The sequence below is a fragment of the Ursus maritimus genome, unplaced genomic scaffold, assembly GCF_017311325.1.
Source record: "Ursus maritimus isolate PB19 unplaced genomic scaffold, ASM1731132v1 scaffold_13, whole genome shotgun sequence".
Lineage (NCBI taxonomy): Eukaryota > Metazoa > Chordata > Mammalia > Carnivora > Ursidae > Ursus > Ursus maritimus.
The window spans coordinates 30896652-30907668 of NW_024423675.1; positions in this window are offsets into that span (position 1 = coordinate 30896652).

Here is an 11017-nt window from a genome sequence, read left to right on the forward strand (position 1 = left end):
ATATGTTTCTGGGGGGAAGAAAACAGTATGTCCAAAGGAATATATGACAACATGTGATGCAGCATTTTGAACATTATTTTGACATCTCTAATAAAAATCAGGACATACTTCAAAGTATACATCAAGAACTATTACTCATAAACCCAGAGCAAATGAAATGGAAAATAATATTCTCAGCAATTTAATTTGGACTACATTTACCCATGTTTACTTGCTTCTGTACACTTAGACATACTAATACTAAAAAAAATGTTGGCAAGAGGAGCTATGCTAAAAACTTTTCCTAAGACATTAATTCCCTCTTAGTTTTTGGAATGCATAATCTGCAAATTTTACTGACACTGTAAGTCAATCAAAAGTGCTTAGAATACCAATGAGTGTATGCTTCACAGGTAAGTGTACAATAATGGAAAAGATGAAAAACAACACTGCACCACTGGTATTGGTGGGAATGCTTATCTAATTACACAGCTCATCAGCTCCTGCCAACTAAAAGGGCAACAGCCAGGTGGAGCATCTTGATATGCCATGTAGTTCTTTAACAGGAATGTTCAAAGATATTTTATTAAATTTGAAAGAGGTAAGCATCAAAAATCAGTTATTAAACCACCCAGAAAAATGTACTCTTCCGGCCTTGTTTTTGGAGCAGTAACTTCAGCCATCAAATATGAATACTTTTTTATGACAGACTGTTACTACTCATACTACTCAAGGGTAAACTTCAGCTATAATCTTTTTTGACATTAGCAATAATTCTGAGTTTTTCCTGTATGGCATAGTTTTTAATAAACCCAACTCTTAAACAATTGTATAATCAGTGGCATACCCAACAAGGTACAGGTCCTCTTCAGAGACAGAGCAACTAATAAAGCTTTCAAAATAAAAATAAAATAAAATAAACATTTCTCCTTTATCAGTAACTGCCATTTATCAAGATCCAGGAACAATAAGACTACATCTTCACAAAGAATAGTCACCTACAGATTTAATTAAGCATAATTTTATGCAGTTCTGGAGAAAATTACCAATTTTTCTTCATTAGAGTAAACCTTAGGTAGAAGTCACTAGGAAATATGCCCTGCTGTGGTTCCAATTGTCTCCTGTTTTTGCTCATTTGGTTACCAGTTGGTCCTTCTCTTGTTCCATGGTTCCTCACCCTCCATGTAGATAGTTTCCACACTCTGTTAAGAAACACCAGCTTCTGCAAACATTCAGTATATATATTTTAAAATATAATACAATGTCTCAAACAAACATACCCACATCAATAGCTGTTTGTGTTTGTACTTTCTACTGAACAAATGATTGTAATTATAGAAGCATTATGCAGTATTACTGTCTTCATTTCACATGATTCTATGTACTTACTATAAATTGCTACCTTCTCTGTTCCTTAGTAGCAGAGTAGGTTTTGTGGAACACTTTGGGTAAGCAGAAAAATGGAGAAGAAGGAAAATAAAACCATTAGTGAATACCTACTACGTGCCAGATGGTTATACTATATAAATATTATACTTTATCTGATCTAATTCTTAACTGCTTAAGGTAGATATTTTTATTCTTAAATTAAAATTAAAGACATTAAGAAAGACTTCAGGAGGCAAAGATATATGCCAAGGTCATACACTAGTTACTGATAAAGCCAAAGGTAAATAATCTCTGGGCCTAAGTCTGTTTTACATTACAGTTTCTAGACTCCATGGAGCCTAAAAAAGTTGCCTGTCATTACTAGTGAGACATTTGCTCTGTGGTTAGTCTCTGCTCTGTACTATCACATCTCTTCCTATTCCCTTCTCCTGCCTCACCTTGTAAAGTAGCTGAGGTACAAACAATTGCTTGCAGTTCCATTGGAATTTTCTTGTTTGACTATTTTATTACAGCTGTATCAACAGAAAAGATTTAGCATTGTCTATGCCAAAGCAAGGATATTTACAATTGGTGATTCTCAAGTCATATTGTTCTAATAATGTTTAACGTTGTCTTTAGGAACTCAAAGATAGGAATCAAAGTGATGGTTGTTCATTTTATAAGTGGGCAGCCTTGTATGCATGTTAACACACAAATGTAATCAAGATCACTGGTCAGAACTCATAGATTAAAAACAATTTTAAGCTTGAAATGAACTCAATAAACTCAAAAGAGAAATAGAATTAAATTCAATAAAAGATGTCTGCTCTCATGGCTTTTATTCTACATCATGCTGGAAGTTCTAGCCATTCAATAATCCAAGAAAAGGAAATAAAAATCAGACAACTTGGAAAGAAAGGAATAAAAGAGACCGCACAGGCTGATGACATCATTATTTACATAGAAAATTCCAAGAACACACAAAACACCTTCTAGAACTAACAAATTAGTTCAGCAAGATTTCGAGATATAAGCACACAAAAATCAATTATATTTCTATGTAGTAGTAATAAACATGCGGACACTAAAATTTTAAATGCAATACCATTTATAATCTTTCAAAAATGTAAATGCTTAAGTGTAAATCTTACAAAAATAAAGGATGTGTATGCTTAAAACTAAAACAAATGATGAAATAAAATCAAAGAAGTTTATAACTTTTGATCACCTTCATCCATTTCACCCATCGATAAAGGAAGGATAACTTGTTCAATAAATGGTGCCAGACAAGCAGAAACAAAATCAAACACCTTTACCTAAGAGTCACACCAATTCTAAAAAGCAAAAATTAATAAATTGGCCTTCATCAAATTCAAAGACATTTGATCTGTGAAATACCCTATTAAGATTCTAAAAAGCTAAGCTACAGAGTGGGATAAAATATTTGCAAACCACATATCTAACAGGACTAGTATTGTAATATGTAAAGAGCCTTCAAAATCCAGCAGATAAAACATAAACAATCCAAATAGAAACTGGACAAAAAAATTAAACAGCCATATCACCAAAAAAGATATTTAGTGAATAAATACATTAAAAGATGTTCAGTATCATTACCCATTAGGGAAATGAAAATTAAAACCACAAAGAGATATCACTATACACTTAGCAAAATAGCTAAAATTTAAAAAATAGTGGTAACACCAAATGCTGACAAATATGGGTAGAAACTGAATTACTGTACATTGATGTTGGAAATGTAAAACAATATGACTACCCTGTAAAGTAGTTTGACAGGTTTTTTAAAAAGTTTTTACGAACTAAGGGGCCGCTGGGTGGCTCAGTCGGTTAAGCGTCTGCCTTCCATCATGATCTCGAGGTCCTAGGATCAAGTCCCGCATCGGGCTCCCCGCTCAGCGGGGAGCCTGCTTCTCCCTCTCCTCCCAGCTCAGTGCTTGCTTGTTCCCTCTCTCTCAAATAAAAAGTTTTTACGAACTAAATATGCAACTTCTAATCAACCTAGCAATTGTACTCCTGGTTATTGATCTTAGAAAAATGAAAACAGATTCACACAAAAACCTGCACATGAATGCTCCTAGAAACTTAATATGTAATAACCAACAACTAGACACTGTTCAAATATCCTTCACCAGATTAATGGTTAAAGAAGCTATGGTACATGAAACATGGAATACTATTCAGCTATAAAAAGAACTTTTTAAAAAATTCCAGAATAGTTAACATATGGTGTTATATTATTTTCAGGTGTACAATATACTGACTCAACAATTCCATACATTACTCAATGCTCATCAAGATAAGTGTACTCTTTAATCCCCTTCATCTATTTCACCCATCTGCTCTGGTAACAATCAGTTTGTTCTCTACAGTTAAGAGTCTGTTTTTTGTTTTACCTATTTTGTGTGTGTGTGTGTGTGTGTGTTTGTTTTGTTTCTTAAATCCCACATATGAGTGAAATCATAGGTATTTATCTTTTTCTGTCTAATTTATTTCACGTAGCATTATACTCTCTAGATCCATCCATGTTGTTGCAAATGACAAGATTTCATTCTTTTTTTTATGGCTGAGTAACATTCCATTGTACACATATACCACATCTTCTTTATCCATTCATCTATTGATGGACACTTGGGCTGCATCCATAATTTAGCTATTGTAAATAACACTGCAATAACCATAGGGGTGCATATATTTTTTTGAATTATTGCTTTCATAGTCTTTGGGTAAATGCCTAGTAGTGGAATTACTGGCTCATATGGTAGTTTTATTTTTAATTCTTTGAGGAACCTTCATACTGTTTTCCACAGTGGCTGCACCAGTTTGCATTCCTACCAACAGTGCATGAGGGTTCCTTTTTCTCCACATACTCAACAACTTTTATCTCATTGCAGTTTTGATTTGCAAAAAAATAACTTTTGATATACACAAGAACCTGGATGAATATTCAGAGAACTTAATGGGAAAAGCCATTCTAAAAAAGTGACATTCATGAGATGACAAAATTGTAGATTTGGAGAGGGATTAGTAGGTACAGGGATTAAGGAACAAAAAGAGAAGTGAGTGTGGGTATAAAAGGACAAAATAAAGAATCCTTTTGGTGCCATGTTTTTTATCTTGACTGTATTAATGTCAATATCTTAGTTACAATACGGTACTATGGTTTTGTAGTATGTGACCATTGGAAAACTCAGTAAAGAGTATGTGGGATCTCTCTTTTTTAAAAGATTTATTGATTTATTTAAGAGAGGGAGAAAGAGAGAGCAGGGGGAAGGGCAGAAGGAGAGGGAGACAAGCAGACTCTCCACTGAGTAGGGACCCTGAGATTATGACCTGAGCCAAAATCAAGAATCAGAAGCTTGGGGCACCTGGGTGGCTCAGTCGTTAAGCATCTGCCTTCGGCTCAGGTCATGATCCCAGGGTACAGGGACGGAGACCGGCATTGGGCTCCCTGCTCAGCGGGAAGCCTGCTTCTTCCTCTCCCACTCCCCCTGCTTGTGTTCCCTCTCTTGCTGTGTCTCTCTCTGTCAAATAAATAAAATCTTTAAAAAAAAAAAAAAGAGAGAAGCTTAATTGACTGAGCCACCCAGGCACACCCCACGGGATCTCTTTGTACAACTTCTTTCAACTGCATATGAATATATAATTATCTCAAAACAAACAGTTAAATTTAAAGTATTTGGAGATTGAAGTAAAATTAATAAACTACAGAGAGAAACAAATAAGATAAAGTATAAATTAATCCTTGAAAATAACAATAAAAATAGGACCAGAAACAATTTAAAACTATTTTTTGCATTAATTTATTAAAAGCATTTAAAGAAGTGTCATTCAGGGCACCTGGGTGGTTCAGTCGGTTAAGCATCTGCCTGCGGCTCAGGTCATGATCCCAAGGGTTCGGGGATCAAGCCCTCCATTAGGCTCCCTGCCTGCTTCTCCCTCTCCTGGTCTCTCTCTCTCTCTCTGTCAAATAAATAAATAAAATATTGTAAAAAGTGTCATTCATTCCTGTATTTATTCACTACTTCATTTATTTATTCAACTGAATATTTTCAAATATTGACTAAGAATTGAAGACATTGTCATTCTCAAAACACTTAAAATTGTGCACTACATTGACTATGTGATTTTTCATGGACCTTAAACATTGGCTGAAAATGTCTCTATAACATTACTTTATTGTATACAAACATGAAACTATGGATTAGGTTCTCATGCTTTTAGTTCTCATTTAGCAATAAAATAAGTGCTGAAATCTGTGGCAATGCCTGGCTATAATCAGATCCAGAAGATCCTATGATCCAGAATGTGCCTAATATATATATGAAAATACAAAATATTCAAACATTAAAGCACAAACATAACATTTTTAGGAGCAATACATAGACTCTTCAGGGTCCACAAAACTTGTGTGGGAAAGACTTTAGGGGTTTTTATGCAAATAAATAAAAACTAAAATCTAATAGGGTAATAACAAAAACCCAAATGACTTGATTTCATAGTTTAAAAGGGATCATATAATGGTGACATACATATTCACTATATTAAATATAATATATACATATTATAATTATAATTATGTATATTATTATATTATATTTAATCTGGTCCACAAAGAAATGTTTGTGACAGCTTATGATGTGGGAAATATCTGACCCAAAGGTAAACCAAAAATAGAAGTTAAACTGAAAAATAAATGCAAAAAAGAAAGGTTGAATTGCACTAAAATACTTGGGTTGAAAACAAAAGATCCTGAGTAGTGACTCAATACATTTCTGGCAGATTCTATGCTTAAACAGAAGCATAAGGAGTTTAAATTTCAGTATGAATTAATGCAGGAATGATGATTATGACCTGTCACTGTGTTATAAGATTTTCTAGGTATACTTTTAAACCTTTACAAATTGCTCACTTTAACAAAGGGTTAAGAGAGTGATTATTTCCGTTAAATTTGAAGTCAGTTAGTGTAATTTTGTATTTCTGTGCATGTTAATTCATAGGACAGCACAAAATATGAACTTCACTACTTCCCAAAGGAGAGTAAAAAGAGTTTTGGCACTGTGATTTTGATGAAATCTAAGTTTAGTCAGACCTATCCACTAATTCATATTTATTTATTTTTCTGAATTCCAAAGACATTTTATTTTTATATTACTTATTTTTTTATAATTTTTATTTTGTTATATTAGTCACCAAACAGTACATCCCCAGGTTTGATGCAGTGTTCCATGATTCATTATTTGCGTATAACACCCAGTGCACCATGCAATATGTGCCCTCCTTAATACCCATCACTGGCCTAACTAATTCATATTTAGAAACATTATGTGAAAATAATCTATCAAGATAGGTTTTAATGTGCAATTAATCTGAAGATATTTAGCAAGATACAAAACAAAAATGTCAGTGACCGAGGCACTTGCTTTCTAGTAATTGTTTAGAAACAAAGGCATATCAAAATTTTTCTACTTCTTGTTTCATTTCGAATATTAGACATGAATCAGACATGGCTAAGAAGAAAGGCATGTGACATCAACTCTTGCAAAAGCCATCATAAAAGTTTTACTGGGTAAGGGGGCTTGAATGAAAATTTCAGGTGTTAATAAACTACCTATTATCATGTTTAAAGGATTATATTTCTCTTGGACTATTCTGATGAAATATTTGTATATTTCTTCTCAAGTGAACTTCTTAAATTTCTTTCAAGTCTTTGTGGAAATTCAACCATCTCAAGAAATATTTACCTAAGAGGGAATCTTGGTGTTTGAAAATAATAAAATTATAGTGTGAATTCTAAATGTAAGTCTAAATATGTTCTTCAAAGGACAAGTAATTTGGCAATAGATACATTTGAGCAAAATATCATGAACATTCCTACTATTGGTAATCAAACTAGTCCACCCTTCCAATGAACTTGGCTTTTTCCTTTACTTGAATGTGTTGATGTTATTAATTAAGCAACCAAATGGATCTGGCCCAGTTACTTAAAGCAAGATGGAACATACTGGGAACTATTAGGGCTGCTTAAGACCTATTTAACATGGCCGGGGCAAACAAGAGCAAAGGAAGAGGGTAGACATAGATACAGATGCAACGTAAGAAACCAAAGTCCAATCTGATAGCCTTGGTGACCAAGAATCAAGAAATAGGTTTTAGTTTAGGCAAGAGGGCAAGATAGAGGTTGTGGTTGTTCTAAACAGAAAAGAGGTAATAGCAATATGGAATTTAATTGAGACAGGGGATTACATCTTCTAAGTCCAAGCAGGATGTAAAATGTTGACACCAGGAAGTCTGGTAAATGGTAATGAGAACTTAGTCACTTAGCTGAGATTCTAGAGCAGAGTAGTAACATCATCTGACACACATTTTAATAGGGAACTCCAGATGCTGGCAAGGCCAGTTAGGAACCTATAACAATCACCCAGATAACTGTCTTGAATCAGTGTGGTAATAATGGGTATGTGAGGAGTGGGTATAATCTGTATATTTTTTACAGTGAGGCCCACAGGATTTGCTGATAAACTACAGGTGAAATACGGGAGAAAGAAAGGCAGAATAGATATTCCTTGGGAGCTTAATGGAACCATTATCATTAACTAATGTGAACATGTAATATATCATGACTTCTGAAACTTAAAGAGGGTATTTTGAAACTTAAGGAGGATGCTATGAATAATTATTCTGAGAAAGGGAAAACTGGGGTATCTGGATATAATGAGTTAGAAGACTATAGGAGGAGCTGACCTGGGGGTGAGAAGTGTTGAATACTAGGAACTAAGTTCTGGATATATTAAGTTTAATAGGCCCATGAGATAGTTCAAGGAGCAATTGCATATAGGTCACTGGACATATGTTTCTGGGTTCAGAAGAGAGTTCTGGATGGGAGATAAAAATGTTGGTGTCATCAGTACATTGATATTATTTAATGTCTTGAGACTGGATAAGAGAAGAAAGCAATATGTGTAACTAGATAAGAGAAGAGAGTTAAGATGGGAGTTAAGATGGTGGAGGAGTAGAGGTCTCCTTTTTCAGCTGGTCCCCTGAGTCGAGCTGGATAGGTACCAGACCATCCTGAACAACCACGGAATAAGCCTGAGACATAGGAAGATACACCTGGACCTATACAAATGAACATCTCCAGCACTGAGTATCGAGGTACAATGCGGGAAGCCGTGAATCCGTGCACAGATATCGGAAGATAAATGGAAGGGGGAGGGAGCCTCTACGTTCGGGTGCCGGGAAGCAGTAGTCACCTGCACTGGGAAGCGGGCTAACTCGCAGACCCGCAGGGCACCACGAGAGAGAAGACTGAGACCGTGAGCCTGGGAACGGGCACGACTCGTCTGAGGGCCGGAGCTCCCGAGTGCACGAACCACACTGAAACAGAGTGGCAGAGTGCTCGGGGGCGGCTGGCGGCTGGCGGTTTTAGAAACACAAAGGACAGAGACGTGCCTGCCCTGGAAGTGAGCACTGGGATGCCGGCTGTGGGGCGCACATGCTGGGATGCTGCAGGCTTTAGCAGCACCAATAGAAACAGAGTTAAAGTGGCCAGAACATCAGTGGAAAACGGTCCGCGATCCCTCTGTTCTGAGACAGAGGCTAGGATTCGGCCTCTGCTGCTCTGACTCTCAGAACAGGCACAGCAAACCGCCAGGGAAAGCTGCCAGAGAACAAAAGCCTGGAAATACCGGCTCACAATGTGCCCATCCCCATCCCCCCTCGCAGGGAAGAGGGAGACTCTACCCAAACAGGGTTGCCTGAGTATAATCACGGCAGGTCCCTCCCCCAGAAGGTAGGCTGAAAAATCAAGAAGCCCACATCCCTAAGGTCCCTATAAATTAAGTGCACACTGCAGGGGTCCTGGTCAATAATTTGGGCTCTGGAGAACCCCGCAACCTCTCCTCATCAGAATGACAAGAAGGAGAAATCCCCCCCAGCAAAGAAAAGACAATGAGTCTGTGGCCTCTGCCACAGAACTGATGGATATGGATATAACCAAATTATCAGAAATGGAGTTCAGAGTAACAATGGTCAAGATGATGTGCAGACTTGAAAAAAATATTATCGAAAATATTAACGAGAATATAGAATCTCTAAGGGCAGAAATGAGAGCGAATCTGGCAGAAATTAAAAATGCTATGAATCAAATGCAGTCAAAACTAGATGCTCTGACAGCCAGGGTGAATGAGGCAGAAGAACGAATCGGTGAATTGGAGGATGGGATGGTAGAAGAGAAAGCTAAAACAGAAACTTGGCTCAAAAAAATCCAATCTCAAGAATATAGGTTACGGGAGATTACTGACTCAATGAAATGTTCCAATGTCAGAATCATCGGCATCCCCGAGGGATTGGAGAAAAACAGAGGTCTAGAAGAGATATTTGAGCAAATTGTAACTGAAAACTTCCCTAATCCAGCAAAGGAAACAAGCATTCGTGTCCAAGAGGCAGAGAGGACCCCTCCCAAGCTCAACCACAACAAACCTACGCCACGTTACGTCATAGTGCATTTCGCAAATATTAGATCCAAGGATACAGTATTGAAAGCGGCCACAGCAAAGAAATTTCTCACGTACCAAGGCAAAAGTATCAGGATTACGTCAGACCTGTCTACACAGACCTGGAATGGGAGAAACGGTTGGGGGGCATTTTGAAAGCTCTTTCAGAGAAAAACATGCAGCCAAGGATCCTTTATCCAGCAAGGCTGTCATTCAGAATTGATGGAGAGATAAGGACCTTCCAGAATCACCAGTCACTGACCAATTTCTTAACCTAAAATCACTCTTGCCAAAAGGAGTGGGTGAATGAGAAGGCAGTCACGCCTCTGGCCTCTAAGTAGCCCAGAGGAGGAGGAAGGTGTGCCTGCTTTCCCTTTCCTCATGGGCTCCTTAACTCCTTCCTCCCAGAAGAGGTCCAAGAAACAGCCGACATACCAGTACCACATGGTGCCAAGGGCTGGGGGAAGCTCACACTGCCAGCCTCGCACTCCATTCGGCGCCGCCCGTACCAGTGGGTTACTGTAACCATGGAGACCAACAAGTTCCTCCATATCACAGGAGAGAGTCAGGCTGCCAGCAGCCCAGGGCTCTGGGGGAGGCAGAAGGCAGCCTGCAGCAGAAAGGTTTGGCTCACTTTACAGAGGATTGTGGGGAGCTGATGGGAGTCTAACCAGTGCAGCTGAGGTGCCTGGGCCTCCCTCTTCCTTCCTTTGTAGTTTATGTTTTTATTTAGCACATTGTCTGGCTGTATACGGTGTGGTAGCAAAGGGCGTCAAACTGCAGTCACATGGAACAGCAACAGAAGAACAGGCCTAATCCACGCTCAAGAAAGCAGTTGATCAAGATTAGAGCAGAGATCAATGAATTAGAAACAAGGAGCACAGTAGAGCAGATCAACAGAACTAGAAGCTTGTTCTTGGAAAGAATAAATAAAATAGAGAAGTCACTGGCAAGACTTATCCAAAAGAATAGAGAAAGGACCCAAATTAATAAAATTATGAATGAAAATGGAGAAGTCACAACCAGCACCAATGAAATAGGAAGGATCATTAGAAACTTTTATCAATAGCTTTATGCCAATAAATTAAGCAACCTGGAAGAGATGGAGGCCTTCCTGGAAACCTATAAACTACCAAGACTGAAACAGGAAGAAATTG